Genomic DNA, 16044 nt, shown 5'->3' with positions numbered 1-16044 from the left:
GCCTGCCTGCCAAATTGCTGTTTTTTTTTTTTCCCCCCTGCTCTATTTTAGATAATTTTGTTCTTTCTGAAAACTGACAAGCTGAATGTAAGCTGTAAAGTTACAAAGAAGGCCCAGGAGTCCATGGGAGAAGAGAGAAGATAATGTATTAGGATCTTTCAACTTAGGACTTTTAAATATTTTCTGAAGAACTTTTTAACTTTCTAAGGGGAGCTTTGGATTTCAGTATCTTTCAACCAAAAAGACCTCAGTATAGGAGCAGAAGAAAAAGCCAGACTCCCCCAGGATGTATCAGGGGTTTGTCTCTCTCAGCAAGGCCACTGAATGCTGTTCTTCTTTGTGGGACTAACTGTCTTACAGCTCTTGCTTTCATTTAAAAGTGAGACATAAGGAACTTACTATGAAGCCAGTAAATGAGCGCATGACACTGAAGAAATTAAATGTCAAAGGTCTCCTGTAGAAAAGGGGTTTTAGGCCTGAACAGAAAAGAGGCCAGTATGAGATTCATATGGCAGGGCAGGATTTTAAAATCTATAAATCGGATTCATGTCAATGTATGGCAAAACCAATATAGTATTGTAAAGTAAAATAAAGTAAAAATAAAAATTTAAAAAAAAAAAAAAAAAAAACAACTGGAAGGAAAATATATTTTCTATATCTAAAAGAAAAAATAAAATGAAATAAAGGGCTACCCTCATTCTTAAAAAAAAAACAATTTTATGAGTTGATTAACCCCATTAAAAAAATATATATATAAGCAATACAATATATACAATGGAATATGGCCCTAAAAAAATAAAAACTCCCATCACATTCTACAACATGGATGAACCTGAGGGCACTATGCTAAGTAAAATAAGCTGGTTATAAAGCGACAAATGGTATCTGATTGTACTTGTATGAGGTGACTCAAGAAGTCACACTCATAGAAGAATGGTAAGTGCTACAGAATGGGGAGTTAGTGTTAAATGAGTATGGACTTTCTGTTTTGCAAGATGACAAAGTCCTGGAGGTCTGTTACAAAATGATGTGAATGTACTTAATGCTATTGAACTGTATACCTAATGGTTAAAATGGTAGAGTTTCTATTTATGTATATTTTATTGCAATGGAAAAAAATGCATTGTAGAAAATGTGGAAAATAGACAAAATGAAATAAGCATCATCCCTCTCCCCTTTGGCAACCACAAGTCTGTTGTCTAGGTCTGAGCCTATTTCTGATTTGTACACAGGTTCATTTGTGCCATATTTTAGATTCCACGTCTTTTTATTTCTGCCTTCACTTAGTATGATCATCGCTAGTTGCATCCATGTTGCTGCAAATGGCATTATTGCATTCTTTTTATGGCCGAGTAAGACACCATTGTATATATGCACCGCATCTTCCTTATCCATTCATCTATGGACATTCATTCAGCTTGTCTCCACGACTTGACTATTATGAATAGCGCTGCTATGAACATAGGGGTGCATGTATCTTTGAGTTATAGTTTTATACAGTATATGTTCAAGGATGGGATTGATAGAGCATATGATAATTCTATTTTTAGATTTCTGAGGTATCTCCACACTGGTTTCCATAGTGGCTGCGCCAACTTACATTCTCACCAGCAGGGTACAAGCATTCCCTTGTCTCTGTAGCCTCTCCAGAGCTTGTTATTTGTAGACTTTTTAATCATGGACATTCTGATCAGTGTGAGGTGATAACTCATTGGAGTTTTGATTTGCATTTCTTTAATAATTAGTAGTGTTGAGCATCTTTTCATGCGTCTCCTGGCTGTCTGGGGTTTCCCAGGTGGTAAAGGGGTAAAGAATCTGCTTGCTAATACAGGAGACATACGAGATGTGGGTTCAATCCTGGGTTGGGAAGAGCCCCTGGAGGAGGGCATGGCAACCCACTCCAGTGTTCTTGCCTGGAGAATTCCATGGACAGAGGAGCCTGGCGGGCTACACTCCATGGAGTTGCAAAGAATCAGACATGACTGAGCAGGCACACACACACTAGCATCTGTATGTCTTTTTTGAGAAATGTCTATTAAGGTCTTCTGACCTTTGTTTGACTGGGTTGTTTGCTTTTTTGTTGAGTTTTATGAGCAGTTTTGTGTATTTTGGAGATTAAGCTTTTGTCTGTTGCATTATTTGCAAATATTTTCTCCCATTCCATAGGTGATCGTTTCAATTTTTTTTTTATAGTTCTCTTTGCTTGCAAAAGCTTGTAAGTTTAATTAGGTCCCACTTGTTTATTTTTGTTTTTATTTCTATTGTCTTGGGAGATGGAATATTGTACTGTTTTGATTACTGTAGCTTTGTAATATTGTTTGATAACTGGGAACATTATGTATCCAGCTTTGCTCTTGCATCTCAAGATTACTTTGGTTACTTGGGATCTTTGGTGGTTCTGTACAAATTCTAGAATTGTTTGCTCTATTTCTATGAAAAATGTCATTGGAATTTTGATGGAAATTGCTTTGAATCTGTAGATTGCTTGTGGTAACATGGACATATTTACAATATTCTTCCAATCCATGAGTACAGTCTACCTTTCCATTTATTTTTATCTTCAGTTTCTTTCATCCATGCCTTATAATTTTTTGCAGTCTTTCACCTCAGTTAAATTTATTTCTAGGTATTTCATTCTTTCTGATGCACTGTAAATGGAATGCTTTCCTAGTTTTTCTTTCTGACACTAAAACTGTTAAGAGTATAAATGCTGCAAGTAGCAGAATTTTCTTCTTTTGTATGGAAGAATAATATTCAGGTGTGTCTATGCATATATATATATGGATACCACATTTTCTTTATCCATTCATCTGTTAATAAGCACTAGGTTTCTTTCATGTCTGGCTATTATAAACAATGCTCCAGTGAACATAGGAATACAGATACCTTTTTGACACAGTAATTTTGTTTGCTTTGGATATATACTCAGATATTGATTGCTTGACTACATGGTATTTCTGTTTTTAATTTTTTGAGACACCTCCATGTTCTTATTAATGGCTATACCAATCTTCATTCTCACCAACAGCACAGAGGCAAACCCTTTTCTACACATGCTACTTAGCACTTATAGTTTTTTGTCTTTTTTTATAACAGTCAAATAGGTGTGAAGCAATATCTCATTGTGCTTTTGATTTGCATTTCCCTGATGATTAGTGAAATTGAGCATCTTTTCATGTACCTATTGGCCATCTGTGTCTTCTTGAGAAAAATGTTTATTTAGATCTTCTTCCCATTTTTTAATCGGATTTTTTTTTGCTATTGAGTAGTATGAGTTCTTTATATAGTTTTGATATTATTTTATACTTCAAATAAATGAAATGCAAACATTTTATTCCTTTCCATAGGTTGTCTTTTCATTTTGTTGAAGATTTCCTTTGCTGTACAGAAGCTGTTTAGTTTAATGCAGTTCCACTCAATTATTTTTTATTTTGTATTTGTTTTTGGTATCAGATTCAAAAAAATCATTGCCAAGAGTGATGTCAAAAGAACTTACCCCACATATATATATTTCCCCCACCCCCTCAGATGTTTTATGGCTTTGAGTTCAGGTTTTATGGTTCAAGTCCTTAATCCACTTTGCTGATTTTGTGTATGATGTTAAGACAGTGGTCCAGTTTCATTCTTTTGCATGTTGCTGTCCAGTTTCCCCAGCACTATTTATTGAAGAAACTATGTTGTTTTCTTAAGATAATTTCTTGTTATAGAATCTTTGAGTCAAAGGCTAGGCATGAGTCCATTCTTAGCATTTAATGTATGCTCAAAATTGCTTTTCAAGAGATTAAGTAACACAATAAAATATAAAAGCACTCTTATCATCATGACCTAATCTTTGATGAAAGATTAAAGTACATGAATTTAACATCAACAGAAAAAATCTTGCTTTTCATAAAATTACTAGTGACATTAAATTACAGTCATATCTCTATGATGATTTAGCAGTTACCTTTTCTCTCTTGACACATCTATTGATACTTTTAGATAGCTTTTTTAATGGTTTACATTTAAAGCCATATCTAAATATTAACATGTTATATTATTATATACAATACTATCAATTGTATTGATTCTTTTATGGTTTCCTTTATTGTTCCAAAGCTTGAAAGTTCTTCTCATTCTAAAACTTTTAAAAGACCATTTCATTCTTTTTAAATCTAGTTTGCTTATGGCTGGATTTTGTAGTCTCCTGTTCCATTTGGAATTTTCTGCCACATATAGGACAGATTTTGACTGGCAGTGAGGTAGTAGAATTAAATGAAGAGCATGTGGAAAGCACAAGAATAACTCACTTGTCTGAGTGAAGTCGCTGCATTGATCGTGATGATATAATGAGAGGTAGAAATGGCAAGAAAGGAGAAGAACCTGATCTGATGCAACATGGGCTACTCAGAGGCGGCCCACACTGCCTCAGTGGGTCTTGGCTAACCGGGGGTAGGAGGACCTGGGAACAGTAAACCAGCTTTTACCACAAACATCAGCTAGGTAAGAAAGACCTTGCCAAATTTGAGATATCAGGTTTTAGAGCAGTGCTTGCTAAGTAGGAAATGCTTATGTGCTTACTAATAACCTTTCCAGAATAAGGTAGAATTTCCATCCTTGCCAACAGCAATTTTGTGTGACTTACATTGTGTTTGCAAAAGGAAGGATGTTTTCCCAATTTCTAGCAGAAATAATCAAGTTTTGCATTAGATGTGCAGGTGTAACCACCGTGTATCTTTCTTATTCCTCTCTGAAAAGAAAAAAAAAGCACTCAACTTCCATTGCATTCTTCTTCCTCTAGGGTCCAGATAATACACCCATATGCTCACAGCCGCCCATATGCAAAGGTTATTTTTTAAAGACAAGATCTTAGTTCATTTTTATATAGATTCCTATTTTTAAAGGATGTTCAAATAAAGAGTTCTGGAAACACCAGAACTTCAAAATACAAGAGAATTAAAAATGAAAAATGCCTGCCTACAAAAAAGGCCCATATTTCTGGGCAGGCAGAATGTAGAGTATTTTTCCCTATGGAAAAAAAAAATTTATGTATTTAATCAGAACACCTTTTAAAAAGACTTGGATCATAATCAGATTTGGAGAAGCCTTGGTTTTCCTCCCCACTTCCTCCTCTGTCACTTTAGTGATATGACTCAAATTCAGCAAGGAGGCAGACACAATGTAACTCAGATATATCTGAGATGACGCCATATAAAAGAGGAAGCAGGACTTTGGTGTGGTGTTAAAAGATAATGAAAGGATTTAGGGACCAAAGCAGAAGGAAAGGAAAGACGAGTTCCTAGGGGCTGTTCTGTGCTCATTGCAAAGTGGTAGCTCCTCCTGCTCTAGAAGTTCCAATAGCCAAGAGCAAGGACCTGGAAAGAGCTCAGAGAAGAGTTGGCAAGGTAGGAAAATTCATTGCAAACTTCTAATACCCTTCAGTTCTGCATGGGTTGGAATCATATGCTTGAAACTGAAATAAATAATTGGTTGAGTATTATCAATATTGTCCGGTTGTCCTGTGATGGACTGGACTGGGTAATGGAGAATTGTGGGGTACTGGACCACACAGATACACAGGATATAGTGTTGGCTTATATTCTGTATGAAATTTCTTGGTCTTTATTTTTTCGGCTGGGTTCGGTCTTCGTTGCTGTGTGCGGGCTTTCTCTAGTTGTGGCAAGTGGGGGCTACTCTTCAGTGCAGTGCGTGAGGTTCTCACTGCAGTGGCTTCTCTTCTTGGGGAGCACAGGCTCTAGAGAGCAGGCTCAATAGTTGTGGAGCACCAGCTCATGCGCTCCATGGCATGTGGGAATCTTCCTGGACTAGGGACTGAACTGATATCCCTTGAATTGCAAGGTGGATTCTTCACCACTGGACTACCAGGAGAGCCTTCCTTGATCATCTTAGTTCAATCATCTTTGTCTCCTCTGATCTCCTAAAACACAGTTTTCATCACTGTTACCATGTGACCACTCTCTTTCAATTCTCTTGACTGTTTATTACTAGTATGTTGTTGATTACTGTTTAACTTTTCATGATGGGAATTGTAATATAGGAAATACCAATACTTAATACTTTGGCCACCTGGTGCGAAGAGCTGGCTCACTGGAAAAGACCCTGATGCTGGGAAAGACTGAAGGCAGGAGGAGAAGGGGGCGACAGAGGATGAGATGGTTGGATGGCATCACTGACTTAATCAACATGAGTCTGAGCAAGATAGTGCTCAAACTGGGAGATGGTGAACGACAGGGAAGCCTGGCTTGCTTCAGTCCATGGGGTTGCAAAGAGCTGGATATGACTGAGCGACTGAACAACAACAAATATCAATACAATATCTAGACAGGGCAGACCTGTGATGTAGGCGCTTCAGACATTTATATCTCTTTACCATTATGCCTTTTCTCCCCAGCTGTCTGAAAAACAGCTAATTTTATACTTGCATCTTCTACAGCAATCTAGCCTTACAGAGTTCAGGTCTATTAACAGCATGGAAATATATACATTACCGTATGTAAAATAGATAGCAAGTGGGAATTTGCTGTGTAACATGGGGAGCTCAACCCAGTGCTCTGTGATAACCTAGAGAAATGGGGTGGGGAGCAAGATGGGAGGACAGTTCAAGAGCGAGGGCACTTATGTATACCTGCGGCTGATTCGTGTTGATGTATGGCAGAAACCAACACAATACTGCAAAACAATTATCCTCTAATCAGAAAAAATGCACATGTAACATACAGTATAAAAAATAGTTACTTATTAATTCAGTTTGAGAATATGGTGGAAAAAGGATAAAACAAGCCTCTGTTGCTTATATTTTAAGAGATACATTAAAAATTTTTTAAAGGGTAGTTTCCTACAATTATTAAACTTTCATATGATAACTTTGAAGAGTAAAATGAAATCACTCATGTTTGTATCTAAAGTGTTACAATCACATACCAGAGACATCAGTTCAGTCGCTCAGTCGTGTCCGACTCTTTGTGGCCCCATGGACTGCAGCACGCTAGGCTTCCCTGTCCATCACCAACTCCTGGAGCTTACTCAAACTCATATCCATTGAGTTTGTAATGCCATCCAGCCATCTCATCCTCTGTCATCCCCTTCTCCTCCCGCCTTCAATCTCTCCCAGCATCAGGGCCTTTTCCAACGAATCAGTTCTTTGCATCAGGTGACCAAAGTATTGGAGTTTCAGCTTCAGCACCAGTCCTTCCAATGAATATTTAGGACTGAGAACCAGAAACATAGGTTCCTATAAAATTTACTTATAGAGAATGTTAAGAGAAATCAAAGGAATGCAGATAGATATCTGTCTTTTAAGAAGGAAATCCTACTCTATGTGATACTATGGATGAACCTGGGAGGTATCATGTTAAATAAAACAAGCCAGTTACAGAAGAATAAATGTAGCATGATTCTACTGACATGAGGTCTCTAAAATAGTCAAACTCACAGAAACAAAAATTAGAATGGTGGTTGCTGGGGCCAGAGTGCAGGAAAAATGGGGAGTTTCTGATCAATGAGTATAAAGTTTCAATTATACTAGGTGATCAAACTCAAGAGATCTGCTGTATATTATCATGTCTATAGTTAACAGTATTGTATTGTGCAGGTAAAAATGTGTTGAGAGTAGATCTCAAGTGTTCATACCCACAAAAAATAGAAGAATATTTGTTACTTAGATTCATTTTACCTTGTTTGAAATTTCAGAGCAAAGTTAAAAGCGTGTCTGTTTCTTACTCATTAATCTTGCATTTCCAAGAGTTTAGGGGATATTCAGCAGGAAAAGGCAAAAGCTACCTTGAATTAATGATCATAATCTTAACAGCTGCCATTTCTTGAACCAACTTTATACTAGGTACTCATTTAATCTCACAGCAGTCCAGAAGGACAAGGACCCTTGTATGTTCTAACAGAATCCTAAGCTCAATATTTTCAAAATAAAACTCATTTTTCTATCTCAATCCCTGCTGTTGGCAGATGAGGTGGTTCAGACCCACCAAGGATCTCTCACTTGCTTGGTTCCACTAGCTGTTCCATTACTTTCACTAGTAAACTTTAATGCAGGAGACCCGGGTTCAATCCCTGGGTTGGGAAGATCCCCTGGAGAAGGGAATGGCAACCCACTCCAGTATTCTTGCCTGGAGAATCCCATGTACAGAGGAGCCTGGCAGGTTATAGTCTATAGGGTTCCAAGAAGTCGGAAACAACTCAGCAAGTAATACTACACTCACAACCTACAAATGCAGACAGTAGTGTGCAATTCCCTGGTCCTTTGCTTCTGGTAATGCTATAATGCTCATCCTTTTCTCATTTAAGAGTTTTCTCACCTTCTGTTATGGGCTGAATTGTGTCCCTTCAGATTTCCTATGTGGAAGTTCTAAGCCCTAGTATCTCAGAATATGGCTGTATTTGGAAACAAAGACTTTACATTATTAAGTTTAAATTGAGGCCCTAGGGGGTCCCAAATCCCGTCTGACCGATGTCCTTATAAGAGGAGGTTAGGACCAGAAACGCACAGAGCGGTAACCCTGTAAGGACACAGGGAGAAGACAGGCCAAGGAGGGAGGCTCCAGGAGCAGCTGGCACCCTGATCTGCCTCCAAATTCCTGTCCATCGAACCACCCAGGTTGTGGTCCTTCATTACATCAATCCTGACAAACAAGTATGCCTCCTAAGTGCAGGTGACCTCTGCCTGTTCCCTACTCTAATCTGGACACTTTTTTCTCAGCATTCCCCAAGATATCACCAATCAGTCACCCTGAATGTCCCCTTTTCCTGATTGTTGAAATAGAAGTTGCAGGCCTCGACTTAGAAAGATCCTGGCTGCAGTTCCCCAAATTAATTATTTAAAAACTATTTTAATTGCATTAGAGTATACTTGATTTACAATGCTGTGTTACAGCAAGGTGATTCAAATTACATAAATATATATATATATGTGTACATGTGTATATATATATATTCATTCTTTTGTAGATTCTTTCTCAATATTCAGACTACTGAGTAGAGCTTTCTATGCTATACAGTAGGTCCTTGTTGGTTATCTAATATATAGTAGTGTGTGTGTGTTCATCCCAAGCTCCTGAGTTATATCTCCCTCTCCCGACCCCACCCCATGTTTCCCCTTTAGTAAACCTAAGTTTGTTTTCATTATCTGTAAGTCTGTTTTGTAAATAAGGTCATTTGTTTCTTTTTTAAAAAATTAGATTTCATGTATGAGTCATCTATTTGTTTTTCTCTGACTTATTTCACTTAGTATGGTAATCTCTAAGTCCATCCATGTAGCTGCAAGGGGCTGTGTTTCATTCTTTTTTATGGCTAGGTAATATTCCATTCTATAAATATGTACCACATCTTCTTTATCTGTTCCTCTGTTGATGGACATTCAGGATGCCTCCATGTCTTGTCTATTATAAATAGCGCTGTAGTGAACATTGAGGTGCATATATCTTTTTGAATTATGGTTTCCTCTGGATATGTGCCCAGGAGCGGGATTGCTTGCTGTGTACATAATATGGTAGCTCTACTTTTTTTTTTTTTTAAGGAGCCTCCATACTGTTCTCTGTAGTGGCTGTAAGTTCACCGTGTTTTAGAAGCTGGTGAGGTTTGTTTCTTCTGTCCATCACTAGCATGAGCTCAGCCAGCACCTTAAGCTCAGTGCTGTGTCTAAAATAACTTCCTGTCCAATGAGACAGGTTTCCTCTGACCACTTTCACCTGGTCATCCCAGCTTCAGACTCTAGAGCCATCTTTAGTTTTTCCCTCTGGTTGCTTCTCATAATCCAGTAGTTCTCACCTTCGTCTGCTATTGCTCCCTTTCTCTTTCTTTGGCTTTCTCTCTTCTGGATAGGTCCTGTCTCGTTTTCCCCTAGGTACTCTACATCAGTTCAGTTCAGTTGCTCAGTCATGTCTGACTCTTTGTGACCCCATGGACTGCAGCACACCAGGCTTCCCTGTCCATCACCAACTCCCGGAGCTTGCTCAAATTCATGTCCATTGAATCGGTGATGTCATCCAACCATCGCATCTTCTGTCTTCCCCTTCTCCCGCCTTCAATCTTGCCCAGCATCAGGGTCTTTTCTAATGAGTCAGTTCTTTGTATCAGGTGGCCAAAGTATTGGAGTTTCAGTTTCAGCATCAGTCCTTTCAGTGAATATTCAGAACTGATTTCCTTTAGGATTGACTGGTTTGATCTCCTTGTAGTCCAAGGGACTCTCAAGAGTCTTCTCCAACACCACAGTTCAAAAGCATCAATTCTCTGGCGTTTAGCTTTCTTTATAGTCCAACTCTCACATCCATACATGACCACTGGAAAAACCATAGCCTTGACTAGATGGACCTTTTTCAGCAAAGTAATGTCTCTGCTTTTTAATATGCTGTCTAGGTTGGTCATAGTTTTTCTTCCAAGGAGCAAGTGTCTTTTAATTTCGTGGCTGCAACAAACTCCTAAACAGGTGGTCTACAGCAAACTCCTAAACAGATGCCTGCTGCCAGCCCTGCAGTGGGGCCATGCATGTTGCACTCAGCCTGGAATAATATTCCAGCTGCTAACCCATTTCAGTCTTGGACCCTTTTTCCTGCCCTGCAGCCGTTGACTCCTGACCACTCCCGTCTTCATTATTCCCCAAGTGTGTCCTTCAGTCGAATTGCATGGGCTTATTTACTCATCAGAGGAGCGTGACTGGTTAGACCACGAGTTGTGACCATCCTGTGTCTGCCTCGCTCTTTTTGCTTAAGCCACTTCCCTGCTCAGAAATCCCTTCCCCGGACTGACTCTTCCCATTCTTCAGAGGCAATTTCAAATCTAATTTCTGCATGAGCCCTTATTCAAAGACACCAGCAGGATGAACTGCCGCCTTGAGCTTCTGCAGCGTCCTATTTTCCTTTTTTTTCTTGATTAGCAAGTTCCTCTGGGCCATTGTGGTGATCCTCCCTGACAGCCACCTCTCGTCTCAGGTCACCGTCACACTCCCCTGTCTCCTCTCAACGTCGGGATGCTATTTCTTTTAGTCTTGTTTTCAACTGTCTTTGGAATAGCAGTTTTCTAACAGGCACAAGGACTGGATCGTAGTAAGGTCTCAATAGACAGCAATGATTAACTATATTAACGATTAACTATGATTGACCAGGAGATATTTTGCAGAAACTGAAGCTTGTAGCCAGCAATTTGTTATATAAGTGAATATTGAAACACTCCAGTCAATAACATTTGGGTAACAAAAGACATATTAACATGTCTTTGGTCAATAGTTATTAATGATTATATAGTAATTATAGTATATCAATGTTAATAACACTATAGTAATATATCTTAATATAGAGTCCACATTAATAATACATATTAATATAATCAATATATAACACAATAGTTTTATATAATAATTACATATAACTAATATATAATTATTAAGCAAATAGGGCTTCCCTGGTGGCTCAGAGGTAAAGAATCTTCCTGCAACTCAGGAGACACGGGTTTGATCCCTGGATCAGGAAGATCCCCTGGAGGAGGAAATGGCAACCCACTCCAGTATTCTTGCTTGAAAAACTCCATGAGGAGAGGAGCGTGGCATGCTACAGTCCATGGGACTGCAAAGAGTCAGACATGAATAAAGTGACTGAACACACACACAGATAAGCAAGTAAGTTATGCCAATTACAGCCCTTGACACTCATGTTGTCATTAGAAAGATCACTTTTCATTACTGTTGTTGTTCAGTTTCTATGTCGTGTCTGACTCTTTGCAACCCCATGGACTGCGGCATGCCAGCCTCCCCTGTCTTTCAGTATCTCTCAGAGTACGCTCAAAATTCATGTCCATTGAATTGGTGTTGCCATCCATCCAACTCATCCTCTGTTGCTCCCTTCTCCTCCTGCTCTCAATCTTTCCCAGCATCAGAGTCTTTTCCAGTAAGTTGACTCGTCACATCAGGTGGCCAAAGTATTGGAGCTTCAGCATCAGTGCTTCCATTGATATTCAGGATTGATTTCCTTTAGGATTGACGGTTTGATCTCCTTGCTGTCCAAGAGACTTTCAAGAGTCTTCCCTAGCACCACAGTTTGAAAGCATCACCTTCAGCACTCAGCTTCTTTATGCTCCAATTCTTACATCCACACATGACTACTGGAAAACCACAGCTTTGGCTATACAGACTTTTGTCAGCAAAGCGATGTCTCTGTTTTTTAATATGCTGTCTAGGTTTGTCATAGCTTTTCTTCCAAGGAGCAAGTGTCTTTTAATTTCATGGCTGCAGTCACCATCCACAGTGATTTTGGAGCCCAAGAATATAAAATCTGCCACTGTTTCCATTATTTCCCCATCTATTTGCCATTAAGTGATGGGACTGGATACCATGATCTTCATTTTTTGAATGCTGAGTTTTAAGCCAGCTTTTTCATTCTCATCTCTCACCTTCATCAAGAGGCTCTTTAGTTCCTCTTCACTTTCTGACACTAGGGTGGTATCATCTGCATATCTGAGGTTGTCGATGTTTCACTATTAGTTATGTTTTGGGGGGTATATAGCTTTCTTATCATACTTTACTCCTTAAAGGCTTAGGCCTTTGTCTTAGGCTTTTTATTTTGCATAAAACAATGCTTGGCATAAAATAAGTAATCAGTAAATGTTCTCTGTTCTCTGGAAATAAATGGAGCACCTCTTAGGAAGTCTTGTGTGTTTTTGCAGATGAATCTGGAAGAAGAGCTTACCGTTCAGTATACTTCGTTTATAAATGCAGAAACATCTGCTGTGGGGTCTTAGGGAGCCATTTTTTTCCTTTACATTTTTACAGGCTTGAAAAATAGTTGTGCTCCATAAATATTCCAGGATGAGTAATTTGCTTAACCAAACAGCTGCTTACTCATTAGCCAAATGCTCTTCCCTTGAAGTCACACACCTAAATGAATTTTCTCCCGTGCCTCCCTCCTTCCCCCAGGAGCCAGAAAAGTGAGGCACAGATAATATTTCTGGAATATGAAAGAGGGCCCAGTCTGCCTTTGGTATGGGAGAGTCTAAACTTCTTGAAGCCACAGGGAGCCATCTGAGCTCAAGTTGAGCAGCCATTTGCATCCGCCTTGCTGGTCCCTCTCACATAGTCTCCTGTTCCTGTCTCCCCTAGCATCTTCCTCCCGGTCAATCCAGCCTTCCAGTTTTCCCGTCTGAGGCTCCTTGCAGGTCTTCTTTTTACCTCCTGTCACCATCACCTGCCTATTATGTAGGTAACTAGTCTGTGTCAAGAACCACTGGTAAAGTCATTTATTTCAGTAAGTACAAGGGAATGACAACTATTTTTGGAAATTCTATAAAGATGCATCCACTTCTACAATTAGCAGCTCTGAGCTATTTGGATAGTTCAACTTACTGTGAATGATGAATACAAAGCAGTCACTTGCACTTTCTATCCCAGACAACAACCGTTCAACTTTCTGCAGTGACCTGGGTTTAAGAATTTTAACTTTAAAATAGTTCTTTATCACAGACAAATTCACTTATGGAAAAGAATATTTGGTTCACATTACTTTCATCTAAGAGAGGTGATTTATACTGTTGACCTTGAAAAATGGTTATCATCACTAGTAGTTCCTTCTTTTGAAAGAAAATATGCCTAAATGTTTGGGAAGAGGCCAGAGGAGAGTAGAACTTTATTATCTAGAAAGATCAAACGAAAGGAAATAGACATTGTTCTATAGTTTGCTCTAGTTTCTATTCTGGAATAGCTATTCTTAACAGGATTCCTGTCCGATGTGGACTTTTTTTTTCCCAGCAGAGGGCATCCCAGATATCCAGAGCTGACATTTATCTGGTGTGTATTCAGTATACCAGGTTTTTTTTTTTTTTTTTTTGGTATATACCTAAAAAATTGAAGTATAGTTGACTTACAATGTTGTGTTACTTCTGTGACTCAGTTATATATATGTGTGTGTGTTACATTCTTTTCCATGATGGTTTGTCATAGAATATTGACCATAGTTTCCTGTGCTATACAGTAGGACCTTGTTGTTTATCCATCCTATATATAATAATTAGATTCTGCTAATCTCAAACTCCTGTTCCTTCTCTCCTTTACCTCCTTGGCAACCATAAGTCTGATCTCTGTGATTTTTTTCCTTTTTATTTTGTAGATATGTTGATTTGTATCTTATTTTAGATTCCGTATCTAAGTATTATCGTATAATATTTGTCTTTCTCTTTTTGACTTCACTTAGACTGATAATCTCTAGGTTCATCTATGTTGCTGCAAATGGCATTATTCTTTTTTTATGCCCAAGTAATATTCCAGTACTCTTGTCTGGAAAATCCCATGGATGCCAGGAGCCTGCTGGGCTGCAGTCCATGGGGTCGCTAAGAGTCGGACACAACCGAGCGACTTCACTTTCACTTTTCACTTTCATGCATTGGAGAAGGCAATGGCAACCCACTCCAGTGTTCTTGCCTGGAGAATCCCAGGGAAGGGGGAGCCTGGTGGGCTGCCGTCTATGGGGTTGCACAGAGTCGGACATGACTGAAGTGCCTTAGCAGCAATATTCCATTGCACACATGCACCACATTTTTATATGTTCATCTTTTGATGGACACTTAGGTAGTTTCCAGGTCTTGGCTACTGTAAATGCTATGAACATAGGGGTGCATGTATCTTTTGAGATTACAGTTTTATCTCGTATATGCCCAGGAGTGGGATTGCTGGGTCACATGGCAACTCTAAGTTTTCTGAAGTAGCTCCACACTGTTTTCCATAGTGGCTGCATCAATTTACATTTCCACCAACAGGAAATCACTTTGACACTAAATTGCTCCATCACTTTGGTACTGAAGGCCTGAGCCCCCTGGTTCCTCATTCCTTCCATAGTGACATCCGTCTCTCACAAAAAATGCTTTGTAATGTAGTAGCTAGTGAGTACACCTGATTATGAGAGGCCGCAGCTAGACAGAGGGTTTGGTTGGCTACGGTTAACCATTTTGAGTGTCACCTGAAAAAGGCATTTGTTTTCAAGTAGAACTGGTATTAGTTATTTTCTAGGACGCAATCGGAAAGCTGTTGGCTTTGGGAATAAGCGCATTTCCCTCCCTAGGGTTTGTTTTCCTCATCTGTGAGATGGTGAGATACCTTTGCTTAATTCTCATACTGAGTTCCAGAGTTACCCAAGGGATCTGCCTGATGCTAGGACTATGAGCCCCATTTCAAGCAGAGGATCCTCTTAATCTACTCACTGGGGTCCACTTGATATTTTCTGTTTGCCGGAAGGATTTTTTTAAAAGTTTTGCTGCTTAAAAAGAAGTTGTAAACCACTGACTTGACTGATAGTCTTTCATCCTATTTTAAAATTCTAACATTCAATCTTGGCCAGAATTATTTTAAAAACTCGATACTAATAGTAAGTACTTATAATGGGCCTACTCAGCCAGGTCTTGTTCTAAGTGCTTTATGTATTTGGACTCAATCGATAGATCAGCACTAGGAGCTAGTGTTTTAATTATCATTATAACTATTAAAGTTTAAAAAGAATACATTCGGATACATTTATTTTCACTTTTATAACTTGACATACTTTCTATATGGAAGTCCATGGAAAAATGAACTTGTGATTATTTCTAAAAATGACAAAGAGAAACTTGACCTTGGACTTCTATATCACAGAATGCTCCTCGCCCCCGATGGCTCATCCAATCACATGGTTCCACAGTAAACAGGATAAATCTAGCCTAATAAGACAGTGCATGCAGAAAAATCCTCTTACTCTGCAATTTCTCTCTAAATGCCTAAAAAATGTTCATTAAAACTTCCTACCTAGTTGGTTTAACCTTCTTAGATTTATTACCTCTATTTTTAATGATTTAAAGCATTAAAAAAAATGCCTTGTTTGGAATACCCCTAGCCAAGCAGCTCTTTTGTGAAGTGGGGAAGTCTGGTAGCCCAACTTGTTCCTTTGAACTTGGAATCATAAGATCTATATTTTTGAATAGACACAGATCTATTAGCTTTTTATCTTCCTTTTTCTCCCCCCCAAAATTCACCTAAAAGCTACCTATTTTAGTTAGGTCTTATTGTTAGTAACTTATACAACCTGT

The sequence above is a fragment of the Oryx dammah genome, unplaced genomic scaffold, assembly GCF_014754425.2.
Source record: "Oryx dammah isolate SB20612 unplaced genomic scaffold, SCBI_Odam_1.1 HiC_scaffold_22, whole genome shotgun sequence".
Taxonomy (NCBI): Eukaryota; Metazoa; Chordata; class Mammalia; order Artiodactyla; family Bovidae; genus Oryx; species Oryx dammah.
This window is presented reverse-complemented; position numbering follows the sequence as displayed.